At 45.6% G+C, this 15,513-nt stretch overlaps 1 protein-coding gene and 1 long non-coding RNA gene across 33 annotated transcripts in view; one reads left to right on the forward strand and one right to left on the reverse strand.

Moving 5' to 3' along the window:
• SPATS2L (spermatogenesis associated serine rich 2 like) overlaps positions 1-15,513 on the forward strand; it is a 166,526-nt gene that overhangs the window by 61,471 nt on the left and 89,542 nt on the right. For 2 of the 31 annotated variants that reach the window (XM_008540899.2, XM_070580551.1), the window contains exon 1: positions 5,981-6,306. The exons of 25 other annotated variants lie outside the window; for them this stretch is intronic. The gene's annotated coding sequence lies outside the window, so the exon portion shown is untranslated. Of the gene's footprint in view, positions 1-5,980; positions 6,557-9,593; positions 9,855-15,513 lie in introns of those variants that run through there. 4 more of the 31 variants (XM_008540898.2, XM_070580549.1, XM_008540897.2 and 1 more) reach the window with 3 other exon arrangements.
• On the reverse strand, positions 3,328-7,520 carry LOC139076673 (uncharacterized). 2 transcript variants are annotated; one of them, XR_011528512.1, is made up of 4 exons: positions 7,335-7,502; positions 6,487-7,043; positions 5,217-5,365; positions 3,328-3,577 (listed from the first exon to the last, which is right to left on the reverse strand). It is a non-coding gene; the product is annotated as an uncharacterized lncRNA (long non-coding RNA). The 2 variants fall into 2 exon arrangements; XR_011528513.1 differs by lacking the exon at positions 6,487-7,043 and having other exon boundaries at positions 3,328-5,123; positions 7,335-7,520.

Consider the following 15,513-nt stretch of genomic DNA (forward strand, 5'->3'; position numbering starts at 1 on the left):
GTACTAGAATGGCAAAAGCATGCTGAAGACAAATTTGAGAGTTTTGGAAGAGTGGTCAGATTTGTGGAGCGTCTGCAGGCAGAGCTAGGAGCGTTGCATGGAAAGTTACAGGAAGGTGGTTTTATCCAAGAATTTACTCACAATTAGTCTTGTGCAGAAGAAGCTATATTAGGAGGCATGGAATCTTCCTCATGGAATTGGTTTGAGCAGAGGCCGGATGGCCACTTAATGAGGATGTTGGAGAGGAAATTCCTTTATGGGGTCGGGGAGATAGGAGACCTCTGACTCCCTTGTGACTCCCGGATTCCAGAAGAATAGGCAGTTACTAGAGCTCTCTCTGTGAAACAGCTAGTGAGGGATGGACGTTGACTTGAGTGTTGAAGCTGCGCCAGCTTGCAGGACTGTGGGTAGGTTGAGACCCAGAGATACTTTCTATGGGAGTTAGATTGAGTTATGAACCAAATCAAACACAAAAATCTGACTTAGACAGAAGCTATCTGTGTGTGCCTTCCTGGTGAGAGTTTCTTTAGATTTTGCTTCAGTGGTAAGCCACAAATTGTTTTCCAGCAAAGCCGTATATTTGGAAGCATTTCTGAACCTGCCTGCTGTCAGGCTCTTTCCATGACCATCTCAGAATCCCAGGCACGAAAAACCCAGAGGAAATAATTCACTTCTGGGAGCATGCCTAGTAAGCATCAGTTAGACCCAACTTGGTTTCACTTTTCATTTCAAGCTATCAGACAATGTGTAACTAAGGCAGAATGAGACCCCTCTAGAGGCCTCAAGAGAAACTTAGAGTAAAGATGAAGGGAAATTACAGAACTATGTTGTCTCCCCTTCTGGAATCCTGGAGTTACAAAGGACCTTGAGGTCCTCCATCTTCCTGAACTCTAAGTGAATCCCCTCGCCAGAATCCCACTAAGTGGTCATCCAGCCTCTGCTTGAACAAATTCTGTGGCGGGAGACTCATTACCTGATGAGACAACTTCTCCTGCCGTTTAAAGACACCAGATATAACCAGAAGAAAGGACAGGGAACAGGAGGAGATAGCAAGTAAAGGAAAGGGTGAGCAAGAGTATGGAAAATGGTTTGGGAAAGTGTATTCCTGAGAAATGGAGAGCAAAACTGAAAACATTGTTTTTCTTCCCATCGATCATTTTCATTCCCAGTTGACTTTTTTCCCAGGCCAGCTTTATATTTCTGATTCTAATTCTTGTAAATACTAAGACTTCTCAATTGGAATGAACCCACTAAATAATTTTTTGAATGGGTCCCTTTACTTGCAGTGAACCAGAGCAGCGGCAGCAGACAGGTGGAATAAGCACAAGCTTAGAGTCAGCCTCAGAGGTTTGAGTGCCAGCCTTGATGTCTGGGGCCTTGGCCTTTCACTTCGATATGCCTTGTTCCCTCATCTGTAAAATGGAGATGACAGTACCTACCCTGCAGGGGCACTGTGAGGACTCAGTGAAAGGGCCATCAGGAGAGGACAGTCACCCAGCGTGGGGTCCCAGGGGGTCTGTTTTGTTCTCTGTTGTATCCCCAGCACCAGGCCAGTGCTGACACAGAGGAAGTGCCCAGAAGGGTTTGCTAAGTGGATCCTGAATGAGTGAATGAATGAATGAATGTGCTCGGTGTCTGACGGCTCTTGTTAAAGGCATGGCAGCATCCTCAGACATGAGAAGTCTTTGTAAAGCAAGAGGCTGATTGCTCAGAGGTTTGCAGAGGGAGAATCCTATGTGAGAGCTAAATTTGCTTTTTCCCATCATGCTGCATGGCTTCAGGATTTTTTAAAAAACTAGACTAAACCTGTGACCCTTGTGTGGTCCTTCCTCAGTCCTTACCCCATGTTTTCCATGAGGCGTCTAGAGTGGGCTCATTCTGTCTAGTCAGATGTGGTTTGAATGCTTGAAATGAAAAATGAAACCAAGTTAAATCTGGCTGGTAGCCTTTCGGAAATAGATTTTTTTAAAAGTCAATTAATTTTCAGACATTTTCCCTCATTAATACTTGCTCATATTTTTAAAAGAAGTGTTTAGTAAAACAAAGAAGAGCGTCTTTTCAATGTCTGGTTATCTCTTTCAAGACTGAGTTTGGTAAATTACATAATATTAGCTGCTGGTCATCTCCCAGGATGTAAAACCGGGTAGAAATAAAACCAAATGAAATCTGTAATATAGTTGATGAGTTGCTTCCCTACAGCTAAGTGAAACTCAGCGATGTAGCTTTTGTTTTGGAGCCTTTAATATTGGTCAGATTAAAGTGTATGTTTTTGCAAAACCAAAAGGACAAAGGATCAAGTTGCATCAAGTTGAATGGTTAAAAAAAGAAGATCCGGTTTTCAATTCAGCATTTCAAGAATAACAGAGAAAATAGGGGCTAGTTTCAGAACCTTGTGACCAAAACTACCAGTGGGCTGGGGTGGAGAATGGGGGGAGGGGGATGAGAAGGAACCTCTCCCATTTGCTGAAAGGAAAACGAAACGAGGATGTTATCTCTTTGCTGCATTACGAACAGGACAAGTGTATAATTGAAACCACACCATTTAACACCTTTTCACACACTGCCTTCTGCTGTCTTCTAACTGCTCACTGCCTGCTAATTTTATCTCCCTTTAGGAGCCAATCTTAAAATTAAACTGCATTACAATTAGCTACTCACATTGCATCTAGCCAAGACACGCGGTGAACCCCCAATAAATACTCGTTGATTGACTTCTGGGCCCTACACAGATAGGTTTTCTTTCTGGCCTCACGTGATTTGCTTTTTTCTGCCAGAGAGGTTTCCGTTTTGCTCTTCCTCTTACTTGAAATGCCATTCCCCTCATTGCTGGGACAGGTTTAAAGCAGCGCAAAAGAGTGCCTCTTCTCAGAAGCCCTCTCTGATTAAATCCACCTAACTAAAGCCATCTCATCCCTCTGGAAGCCCCTTTCATAATGATTTGCTTAAGATTCTGTTATTTGCATTCTTCTTTCTCTTGGCTCTGACACCCCCGGTGCCCCACAAAATACGCCCCTCAATAGCAAGCATTGGGTCTCATTTCCCTGGGGACACACGTGTGGCTGCCCCTCCACAGGCCATGTCCCGTCCATGGGAGCACACTCAAAGGACATGTTCTGCAGCTGGATAATGAAATTTTTAGCATGAGTGGAGCATCAGACCACCTTGATTGCTTGTCGCTATCAGTCTGCCAAGAACGGGTATAAATGAAATCAAGGGTGTGAGGGAGAGATCTTTCTCATCAAACAAGTGATCAAACATAATACATTTATACCTCAAAATTGCTTTAAGGTAGATTGGATGACTAACAGAAAGTCTTCTGAAAGGAAATAATATATGATAGTTTATTTATTTGAGAGGCCTGTACAATATTTGAACCACCGTACAAAAACCAGTTTTGATTCATTCAATCTGTAGAAAAATGATTTGGAAGAGATTAAGCTCCATATTGCCAGGGCTCACAGAGCGTCATGAGCATTTGGTACTTTCGAGCTTCCTCCAATGTGAGTTGAGCCATAGGGCAGGCTGGAGCCCAGTGCAAAGCAGAGAGGACATGGCGTCTGCCCTCGGGCCTTTTACGCTGTAAACGAAAGGAGGAAGAAGGTGGCCATGAGAAGTCCCACAGGGAGCCCATAGTGTGCATATGGGTGTCTGCAGCCATGAAAACCCCTATCTATGGGTAGAGTTACAGGGGAATATAATGGTGAGGTTAGTGGTTAAATGTGTTCAGCGTTGGGTGGAACCAGTTATTTTTTCATACTCGACAGAAAAGTTAACCTTTCAGTCTTTCTCTTTTGGACAGAGTGTAGGCTTTGATGGAGAGGAACTAGAGAGCTGGTCTAGTGACCTGGTTATCCTGAATACAAGGCTCTGCACTGTGCAGAAATAAAACAGGTAGAAGCTGTGGGCAAGTTACCTGGTTAAAGATGTGGGGTGCAGGGTCCAAGGTGGGAGAGGTGGAGGGCAGCCATGCTCATGATTAGACCCTGACTCTGAGAGTGACTGACAAACCTCAGGGTTGGAGATGTGGCTGGGAGGACGCTGGGGAGTGGACTGGAGGGTGGGTACGTGGCTAGAGCAGTATTTGACAATGCTGGTTTCAGCGGTGGCATTTAAAGTGAAGACCCGGTGCTAGATGTTGAAAACTGGGAATAAATACTTAAGGACTCATTGCAACCAAGAAAGGAAAAATGAAACGCGAAGACATTTATTCTTTTTCCACATGTCAAAGGCCTTCTACTAGGTACTTTGGAAAAGAGAAAGGAGAAACGGAATTTATCAGAGACAGGCTTTTTAAAGGGAAGGAGTTCTTTTTGTAATTCAGTAAATCTATTACTGACTTGTATATTTAAAGTACTTTAAGAGTATTTATTAATTTTCCTATCACAGCTTATTTCAGGTGACATTTCTATTTTTTATTACAGTTAGAAATGGGAAGCAAATTAGCTAAAATAATAAATATGACCTCTAGTATTTTGAGCATATCATAAAATTGTCAAAATGAGTTTTTATTATCTGTGATTGCATTAGAATAAACTCAGGGGTATTAAAATCATGTTAATTCCCTGTTTTATCCATCTTGATACAATTACCTGAAATCAGAATGTGTGAAAGGAGATTTATTATTTTTTAGGTTGTTCTCTAATTAGCTCCAGGACTTACTTGAACTTTGCTCTTCCTAAGTTATAACTCTTTATTGTCCTCTAAGGACAATACCTTAGCTGTGAATTTGGTCACTAGAACACTGACTACATCTGGCAGCCACAAGGCAGGAAACTGTGGCCTGGCTTGGTTTCTGAGCCGTTCTATGGGGAAGAGGTGTTATAGTTTGGGATTTACTTTTGTTTGTGCTGAAGTTTTAAGAACACGGAAAACAGCTGAGCCTGTGGACAGACAGAGGGCAGAGAGTTTACACCCCTCCTAACAGTGCCGCATCCGGCCTTAGCCGTGGCTGCCCTCTGTGCTCTCCAGAGTTGCCCTGGTCCTCCCATCAGGTGGCAGTGGCAGTGGGGAGGGAAGGGTGTGGCCATATGAGGGCAGTTTGTGGTCAGAAGGTTGGGTTTCAAGGTCCAGCTCCATCCCTGGCCAGGTGCAGGGCTATAACCTCTTACAGCACAGTTTCTCACCTGCAAAATGAGGACAATGGGAAAGCAACATGTGGGCTATGGAGGAATCTAGAGTGGTGACTCATCTATTTATATTTATTTTATAGCACTTACTGTGTGCCGAGTGCTGTTTTAATCGCTTTGCAAATATGAACTCGCTTCATCCCGGTTGCACCCCGTGAGGGAGTTGCTATTATTATCCTTCTTCCACTGGTGAGGAATGGAGGCATGGAGAGGTCAAGTAACTCGCCCAACTCCTGAAACTAGGAAGAGGCGGAGTGGGGATTGAAACTTGGTAAACTGTAATTACTTGTTTTCTATCATAAGAAGATAAGAAAGAATCTGAATTCCGGAAGATAGGCAGTATTTCCTCTTTGCGATCATTTAAAGGCCCAAGACACTGTGGTTGGTGACAGAGGCGCCTTGGTCAATGCCTCAGCCCCAGGGCCGCCACGGGGGCCTCCTGGCTGACTTTGCTGTGGGTGGTTAGTGCAATGGGCTCTGATGGTGGGGACCAAGAGAGACCTGGCCCTAAACAGAAACAGTGCCTTTTGAAGAACACGTTGAACTTAGTTTTGAAACAAAAATCAAACCAGCAAACAGAGGTAACGTATATAGGGCTTGCCTGTCGGTAGAACAGGCCTGACAGATAAGAAAGCCTGTCCACTCCAGCCCCCTGTGGTTATGCCCAACCCCATACCCCTCACACCAGCTTTCCACTGGCAAAGACTGAGCGTTCACGTGAGAATGTCATTCCTTTGGTTGAGAACTTGACCCCTGACAAAATGTATATACCGCTGGCTATGGTAGTACATTATTCACGTAGCACTAAATTAGCTGAGATGTTCCATCTAGAACCAGGAACAGGTTTCAGAAGGGGGAGGGAGAAATCGAGCCCAGGGCGCAGGGCAGGGTGGGGAATGTTTGCGAATTCATTGATCTACCCGTGCTCGTGTCACCGGAAGATCAGAAGCCCTTCCCCGATGACCACGCTCAGGGACTGGCCTTTGGAATCATGACCTCAGTCCCAGCCTGTATTGCCCCTTAGTGTCTGCGGCAGTCCATATAAAGTTTGCAAGTTCAGTCCTACAGCTGTGCTTTCCTCGAGATAAGAAGGATAAAGGACTGGACATTCCCTCACAGGAGCCTGAAGGCCAAAGCCCTGGGCAGGTCTCCAGAAAGGGAGCAAGTAGTTTCTCTGAAGGTGAGTCCCTCCAAGCCTCAGGCGGCTGAAGCCACAGGCCTGCTGTGCGTTACCCAGCCACACCCAGGATCCTGCCACCTACCCAGGGTTTCTGCCTCCATCTGCGTCACTTCTGAACTGACTTACTGGTCATAGTGAAAGCTAGTTGATAACGGGGGCCAGCTGGGGAACAGGACTTACCTGCCCGGTGAGAAAGCCAGCAGGTCGGGCGCCCGGAGCCCTGATGCGGAGCCCCAGGAAACCTTCCCAAGTGAGTGGAGGCCGATTTTGTTGGAAAGCCTTAGGAGGAGCCGTAATGGGTGGGGGAAGAGGCGGAGGGGGCCGGCTGCCTGTGGGTTCTCTCCTGCTGGGTGAGGAGGCCCTGCCTTGTCCCTAGGGTTTCTCTCAGCCTGGAAGGCAGTATACAGCTGGTCCCCTTTTCATTCAGCCAGTGCCAGCGCCATTTCAAGGAAGCAGGAAGAGCCTGACTTTCTCTGCCACTTTGAGAAAATCATTAAATATTTGCCAGGAGAGTTCTGACTCCGTGAACTAGGAATAGTGTGAGTCTCTTGGAACAGAGGTTTGTGAAACTAGAATATGCTCTAAAGGAGTTTGGCCTCCTTTCGCAGGTGTTGATTCCACGTCAGATGACCCGCTTCCCCAGAGCTGGCTGTGACGGATAGCTTCAGGTGCCAGGTTTAGATAGGCTTTCTCTTGGCCAGTCCAGCGTTATATTATGGAGCCACAATGCATATTTTCTTTGGAGATGAATATGCAACGTTTTCCTTAAAACGATGCTATAAAAGGTTTTTTAAAAGCATACAACCCCCACCCCTACCCACACCCCACCCCCTCTGACAGCGAGCCTGCCTTAAGCCCCCCGCTGTGCCCCTCTGGGCGCGAGACTTGGCAGCTGGGCAGGTCACAGCCCCAGGCTTGCTCTGCTCAGAAGCTTGAGCTGCGTCCATTCCAACTCTGATTTCCTGAGTCCATACTCAGATTCCCCTCCCCTCCTTGTGTGGCTCTTTTCTGCGTTTTTGTGTACATACCTGTCTCTATCCAGCTGTATAAAGCTTCTCTGGGGGCAAGAGCTCTGGAACCGGGAGGTCCAAGTTCAGATCTCAGCTCAGCCACTTAACCAGCAGTGTGACTTGAGTAAGAGCTTACCTCTCAATGCTTCCATTTCTTTTTGTGTAGAATGAGGCTGCTCCATAGGGCTATAATGAGAATGAAATGAGTTAATTCCTGGAAAATGCTTAGGGCAGTGCTGGGTATACAGTGAGAGTTCACTGTGTGTATTATGTAACTATTGCCAGCCTTCCCTACAGAGCCTGGTGGCACACTGTAGGCGTTTAACAAAAGTTTGTCAGATAATAAGAAGAAACAGTGCCCTTTCTGCAGGAGTGCCCGAGGCTAGTTGAAGAGCTGGGGGAAAAGAAGGAAGGGGGAAGCACATGATTTCGCTGGCAACGTTTGGCTGTTGGTGGGAAGGTGTTTGGCGCTCAGGGGTGTGAAGAACTGTGCTTGGTCTTTCGTCTGAACCCCTCTGGGATTTGGGATTTGCTCAGCCAGCAGTTGGGGGATGGGGACAAGCCAGTGTGATCTGCAGGGAGAGCCTATTAGCCTGGAGAGGGCCAAATTCATGCTTCTGAACCTCCCAACACCGGCCACCTCGCCTTTCCCGAGGCATCTCTGAGGATGGGCCTTTTTTAAAGACTTGAGCTGACATCATCGTATCTTAAAAGAACGGAGCATAATTGAATTGCTGATACAAGTGGGTACTTGCGCCAGGCCCGGGTCACCCACATCGCTATGGAAACACGCGTTTGCTTGAAAGCCCAGCGAGCAGAAGCAGAGCCTTCCAGGAGCCAGCGTTGGGTCACCTTTAGAAAAAGGCATTTATTTATATTCTCAAGCCGTCAGAGACCTATGAAATGAAATAATTTCAAATTAAATAGGAAAATCGGGCCGTAGATGAATGCTAATGGAGCCTGCCGTGCTCCCTCCCGCTGCGCTCGCAGTGTTGGAGAGCCGCTGTGTTTGGTCTAGGCGTCCTTCACTCTTTTGCTCCCATTTGCATTCTGCTGCCGTGGGGAGGTGGTTTGGCACTTTATGCAAAAATGGTTAATCTTCATTCATACGCATTTGCTGGTACTAAAATGGAAAATTCAAAGCGGGGCCTGCCCGAAAGTGTGCATTGTGCTCTTCTCTGCTGTCTGTGTGTGTGCAGCGTACACAGGGGCGCACAATCCGGATCACTCTGCTTCCTCCAGGAGCACTCGGGCCCTTCAGTGAAGACGCTCTCCCACACAGGTCCCAAACTGGCCTCAGCACCTCGCGCCCTCGCCATGCTCCAGCGATGTTCTGAGCGATCGGCAGCCTTTATCTGCCGCTGGAAGCAGTCTTTTCAAATCAGCATTGACTGCTAATGACCTGTTTAAATAAAACATTCCATTTTCTTTCTTCCCCCCACAAAGAACTTGGTAGGCGGCGACATTTCTAAACCAAAGGCTAACCTTGCTTTTCAAAAGAGGCAGATCCAAGGCTTTTAAATGTGAAACTTTTTTCTGACATTTGCCCTTAAAATGGTTTTCAGTGAATTTGTTCTAACAGTGGATTTAGCACATTGAAGTGTGTCTGAATAAAAATTGCAGCCTTGAGATTTTTTTTCCTTCCAAATTAAACAAAAAAGCCTAGGTAAGTGTTTTCCGATGAAATTCCTATTTCGGTCACCATTCTCTGTTTCATGGTTTATGAGTCCGCGTTCCTAATAATTAAAGCAACTTTCCTCTGAGTAGCCTGGCACCTCACAAGAACTTAGATTAAACTGTGGCAATTAATCCACAGAAGAAGGAGCCAAAGCACAGGGAGTGTAAGAGACCTCAGGAACTGCATGACCAGATAAGGAGCTGTAAAGGATCGAGGATGGAAAAAAGATAAACTGAGGCATATTAAAAATTTCCAGAGTTTGAGGAAAAATCAATTGGAATCAGGCAGCATCCAATCTAGTGGATAGAAAGGAGCTCCGAGGAGCTGTACAAATGAAAGACTTTACAGGCAGAAGGCAGCAGGAACAAGGAAGTTGTACTGGCAAACAAGCGGGTTGGTTATTGCAAGCTTACTTTCCTCTAGGGGATGGCAGGGGTCTGGCAGGCAGACGACCGGGCTAGAACTGAGCAGGGGATCCTGACTGGCTGTTGAAGATCCCATTTCCAGGAGAGCCAAGACTGTAATTAAGTCTTGGTTTGGTGGTGTGGGGCTTAGCATATGTGACTTCATTTTGGGCCTATCGTCTTGTTTTTAACAAGGGACAAGGAGGAGGGCACAAAACAGAAGAGAGAGAAGATTAGGCAATGGGAAAGTGAAGCAACAGAAAGCCCACATGAAGTGAAATTGAGACCGTCTCCGTTTTACAAGCAGCACTGTTTCGCTCTTCAGCTGGTACACACGTACCCCTGACTGGGCCTAGGAGACCGGACAGTTAGTCCTTGACCAGCTCGAAGGTGATCTTTACAGAGAAGTAGCCTAGTACATCAGAGACAGCACCAATGCCTTTTATTTTTTTTAAGGTGAGTTTTCAGCTTTCTGCTACCTTGGCTGCCAGGTGCTCCTGTCCCTCCCAGGGTTCTTTGAGTCTTGTGATACCTGAGAGCTGCAAAGGACACGGAGTCACAAACTCTGAAGGGTGGAGACTGTGCCATTTCAAAATGAGACTGCAGGAGTTCAGAACATGCTACCCGACACATGGCACATTGATCACTGTGAGCGCGGGTGCCTGAGAACAGCAGACACAGGGAGATCTTGCTCTCAACTCCCCTCCGCTGCCTAAAGGCAGAGCCTCCGAAAGCAGCTCCCTCGTCATCACTCCCTCCCCGGGAGTCTCATCATCAGGGAAGACTGCTGACTGGTCACAGGATGGGAGACTCCCTGTTGACACACAGCCAGGCACGCTTTGTCACAAACTGTCATTCCTGTCTTTTCTTCTCAGGGCTTGTTCATCTTTCCTAAAAGGTCATTCACTCTCCTCTAAGGGCCTGCATCCTCTCTCCTTTCCCTATGAAGATGGTATTTAGTCCTGAATGCTAAGCCGCCTCGGGAGTCTCTCACTGTTCGCTGGGCCTCCCCCATGTGGACCTGAGGTGTGTGTGTTAATAAACTTCCGTTTGGTTTTCTCTTTTAACCTGTCTTTTATTACAGGCCCTCACCTAAGACTTTAGAAGGGTAGAGGGAAGATTATTTTTCCTCCCCTACAACTTCAACCTCTTATTCTACAGCTGGAGACCTGAGGCCCTCAAGCTGTACGGTGACAATCTAGAGTCTTTACCCAGATGTTCCCTCAGGGTTAGTGGTGCCCCTTGTAGACAGATGCGCAGTCTCTCCTGCTTCCCTATCAAGAGTTGCCTGTTCTCTTTCCCCTTCTCTCAGGGCATCACTCTCTGCTAAGGGCCAGTTGGTGGCAGTAGAGAATGAAATAAATGTATCTGTCTTTTGCACCTTCTTCCGGAGGTAGTAGCATACCTCAGCTGAGTGAGAATGCAGGTGTCCCGCAAGAAGTGCCCGCAGGTGAGGCGTGGGCCCGGGAAGCCGCGGGTGCTCCGTTTAGACTGAGAGGCTGCACTGCTTCCTCGCATTGCATCGCGTGCGGACTGCCCACCCGCAGCACCCACCCTGGTGCCTCCTCCCTGGGGCAGACAGGAGAAGTCTCAGGAGCCACGAGGTCACACTCTGGGCAAACTGCACCCGAGTCAGATTCCCAAAGAAGCGGCAGTTCAGCAGTAGGCCCGGGAGTGCCAGGGAGCCCCTGGGCAGCCTCACGGAGCCAAGGAAACCGCCTGCTGGCCGAGGGCCTGCTACAGGCAGCTTGCTCCTCTGCACTGAGGTAGGAAGCCACAGGAACACAGCCTGCTCTTTCTAACTGGCGCATCCCCGCTCACTCCTGCCCGGGTAGTGGTTTTGCTCTGCAGTCATGTGCCCTGCATGTGTACAGGCCTGTGTCACTGCCTGCCTGGGTTCTTACTGGAGTTCATGGAAGGTGAGCCCATGACTGTTGAAGGCAGTTTTGAGGTGCTGTAAGCCATGGCTGTGGGCTCCAGAGTCAGACTGCCGGGGTTTGAGTCCTGCCCCTGCTACTTATTGCATCTGTGCCTCAGCTTTCACATCTGCAAGATGGGAATACTCATCATTGCCACTTTACGGTGAGGCTCAAATGAAAACGTGTGTGCCAAGCACTTAGCAGAGTACCTGGCACATTCTAAGTGCCCCTGAGAGTGCTAATTATTCATAATAATATGTTGGTGAAAAGACCATTCCTGAGCAATGTGATGTGTAGGAAACTGGTCCCCCATTTTTCTATCTAGGCTTCTATGAGAATCTACTTGTTGTGTGTAGTGACTGGGACCAAGGAAGAGGCCCTTTCTTGATATTCCCAGGATGGAGACTCTGGCGTCGTGGCTCTCAGAGTTTAGTCTGTGTGCATCTGAATGCCTGGGAAGGTAGTAAAACACTAATTGCTGGCTCCACCCACAGAGCTCCTGGTCCAGCCTGTCTGGGGAGGGCAGCGAGGGTGCATTTCTAACAAGCTCCCGGGAAAGCAGATGCTGCTCACCCAGGACTCGTGCTGTAAGAACCACTGCTCTAGGACAGCGCTTTCCAACTCAAGTATCGTCTAAGCCACATGGGCAATTTTAAATTTTTTACTAGTCAGATTAAAAAGTAAAAAGAAATGGGTGGAATTAGTTTTTTTTTTTGCATTCTTTTTTTTTTATTGAGTTATTGATAGGTTACAATCTTGTGAAATTTCAATTGTACATTAATGTTTGTCAGTAATGTTGTAGGTGCACCACTTCACCCTTTGTGCCCACCCCCCACCCCACCTTTCCCCTGGTATCCACTAAACTGTTCTTAGTCCATAATTTTAAATTCCTCATATGAGTGGAGTCATACACAGATTATCTTTCTCTCGCTGGCGTATTTCACTTAACATAATTCTCTCAAGGTCCATCCATGTTATTGCAAATGGAATGATTTTGTTCTGTTTTGCAGCTGAGTAGTATTCCATTGTATATATGTACCACGTCTTCTTTATCCATTCGTCTGTTGATGGGCACTTAGGTTGCTTCCACGTCTTGGCTATTGTAAACAGTGCTGCAATAAACATTGGGGTGCACAGGACTTTTGGGATTGCAGACTTCAGGCTCTTTGGATAAATACCCAATAGTGGGATGGCTGGATCGTATGGTAGTTCTATTTTTAGTTTTTTGAGGAATCTCCATACTGTTTTCCATAGGGGCTGCACCAGTTTGCATTCCCACCAGCAGTGTATGAGGGTTCCTTTTTCTCCACAACCTCTCCAACATTTGTTGCTATTAGTTTTAGATATTTTTGTCATTCTAACGGGTGTAAGGTGATATCTTAGTGTAGTTTTGATTTGCATTTCCCTGATGATCAGCGATGATGAGCATCTTTTCATGTGCCTATTGGCCATCAGTATGTCTTCTTTGGAGAAATGTGTGTTCATGTCTCCAGCCCAAGAAATGAGTGGAATTAATTTTAATGTTATATTTTATTTAACCCGATGTGTCAAATATTATGCTTTCAACACATAATTGATATAAAAAATATTGAAAGTTTACTTTCCTTTTTCATACTAAGTCTTTGAAATTCAAGGAATATTTTACACGCCCAGCACATTGCAATTCAGATTTGGCTTTGCGTGAAAAATGACCTGGGGAGTTGTTCTTTTCAGGCCTCAACTCCCCCGTACCAGCTGGCGTCGGGGCCCAGAAATCTCTGCTTCTAAAAGCTTCGCAGTTGATTCTGATGATCAGCCAGATAGGCAGGTTGATCCCCAGCCTCTACAACTCGCTCATTTTCCCTCGCACCTTCTTCTCAGGACGCTTTGCACTTATTTATCCCCTTCAGCTACTTTATGGTCATTTATGAAATACTCTTATTAATACTCCCAGTTATGCAGTATGATTTTTATGTTTTTTTATAAATCATAGGAGAACTTTGCATAAATGACCTTGAAAAATTTGTTAAAATCAGTGCTTTAAAATTTTTCTTATATATTTCCTCTGGTTCCCTAAATCCAATTCAAGAAAAGTGATATAATACCTGAGAAAGGGAAAGTGAATCTAAGAGCAGTAATGGGTTTCAGAGAAACGAAAGTGAAACTTTATTACTGCTTACACAATAAAACAAGGGAAAACGGAGATGGGGAAGCCAGAAGGTCCTTTGGCGTTTCATTACATTGTGTTAACTTTTTACGTTTTATATGATTGCACAGGAAATATATATATTTTTTAAACTCAGTTTGGTAGTTGATCAGATTGTCATATATATTAAACTTCACTGAATTGTATTAGAAATGCTGAAGCAAACATATTTGCCAGATTGTACTATTCAGTTTTATTTTTCATAAAGGATATTTATCTTTGTTATAAACTAATAGATCTTCTGACTGGCATTAATGCATATTAAGTAAGATCTTTGCATAATGAATAGTTCAGTTTGATATAACTTTGCACATGAAGTGATTGCCGGGAACCATATTTGTGGTTTATTAATTTTACACTGGAGAAGTATATAGATGATGTATTGGTGATAAATGATGAAATTCTTTTCTTTGGGATTGATATCTTTTGCTAATAATTTTTTGACTATGGAATATATATATCTAGAATGAAGTGAGAGATTAATCTGTTATTTCATAAGTAAAATTTGTCAACAATTTTCTTGATCTTTATTTTTCTCTAGGATATATATAAAACTTAGGTGATATCTATGTATGTTTGTAATGTTATTACTGAAAGCTAAAGTACAATTTTAAGGAAAAAAATTTCAAACACTACCTAAGCTATTGAAATGTTGTGTCAGGCGCCGGCCCAGTGGCGTGGAGGTTGGGTTCACGCGCTTTGCTTTGGCAGCCCGGAGTTTGAGGGTTTGGATCCCGGGTGCAGACCTATACACTGCTCATCAAGCTGTGCTATGGTGGTGTCCCATATGCAGCGTAGAGGAGGATTGGCACGGATGTTGGCTCAGGGCCAGTATTCCTCACCAATAAGTAAATAAATAAAGACAAATGTGAAAAAAAAAAAGAAATGTTGCATCAACCTCAGGACTTGTATTTCTGGTTATCTTAATTTTCTATTGGTTATTCCATATGCATGGAACACCCATCCGTGAATTTGAATAGGTAGGCCTCAGTAATTGGTCAGTTCCAAGAACAGTTTTAAGTGATAATAGGAATTAGAAACCAAGTCTTTCCCAAGAAGTCAGAGATCCCTGTACTTTGTGGATCTAAAGCCCTGGTGATCAGGCCGTGTTAGGATAGGCAGCAGCCGTGTCCAGCAGTGATACACCACCAGGTGTGGCGACCAAGTGTGATGTGAGGGAAATAGGAGGTCTGTGGTCTCCAAACACCTGTCACTCAGTCACAGCATTAGAGGTTCTCAGGTTAACCCAGATGGCTGCAGCAGTGAGGGCTGGGGTTTCACGCTGCTGAAATCTGGGCCTGTCATTTGGGAGGAGGTGACAATATGTCTCCTGGAGGAAAAGTTTCTTAACTATCTAAGTTAAACAGTGAAGATTCGGATTAAGTTGATCTGACTGTCTGGATATAGTTCATAGCAGAAAAATCCCAAAAGAATAGGAGCACAGCACAGTTTCATTTTCACAGGGGAGAGGGAGTCAGCTCAGGAAAGGGAACGACCACGTGACACCATGATGGTGCGATGTGCTTCAGAGTATTCTGGAGGGAATAGTGCCAGACTGGGTGCAGGCACTCAGCGAGGACCTGCGGGCGCACTGAGGAACACCCTCTCCTGTTCCACAGTTCCCTAGCGTCGTCCTTATCAGGAGAACCCAGTTTGACCATCTAGCCACTTCAACTCTTACTTCTTTAAGGCAAACCAAATTTACTTTCTGTGCAGGTTCAAATCCTTCATCTAGTTTCCATAACTGGAGCTGGAGCCAATTTCCCAATCTTTCTGTTATCCACCAGCCAGCAGAAAGCTTGGATGTGGAGAGGACATTGGAACCTGCCTGGAAGGCAGAACCTGTAGAGACAGCCCTCCACATAGGAAACACAGAATATAAGAGAGTAAAGCGGGCAAAGAGCAGCTCTCTACAATTATTGCTATCTTATCTTCCCACCTGAGAAACCTGTAATAGCCCCATTCTGCCTTCATAGCCAGCATTTTCCTTCCACAAAAAAATAATGTTGTA

The sequence above is a fragment of the Equus przewalskii genome, chromosome 17 (genome assembly GCF_037783145.1).
Source record: "Equus przewalskii isolate Varuska chromosome 17, EquPr2, whole genome shotgun sequence".
NCBI classification, from domain to species: Eukaryota; Metazoa; Chordata; class Mammalia; order Perissodactyla; family Equidae; genus Equus; species Equus przewalskii.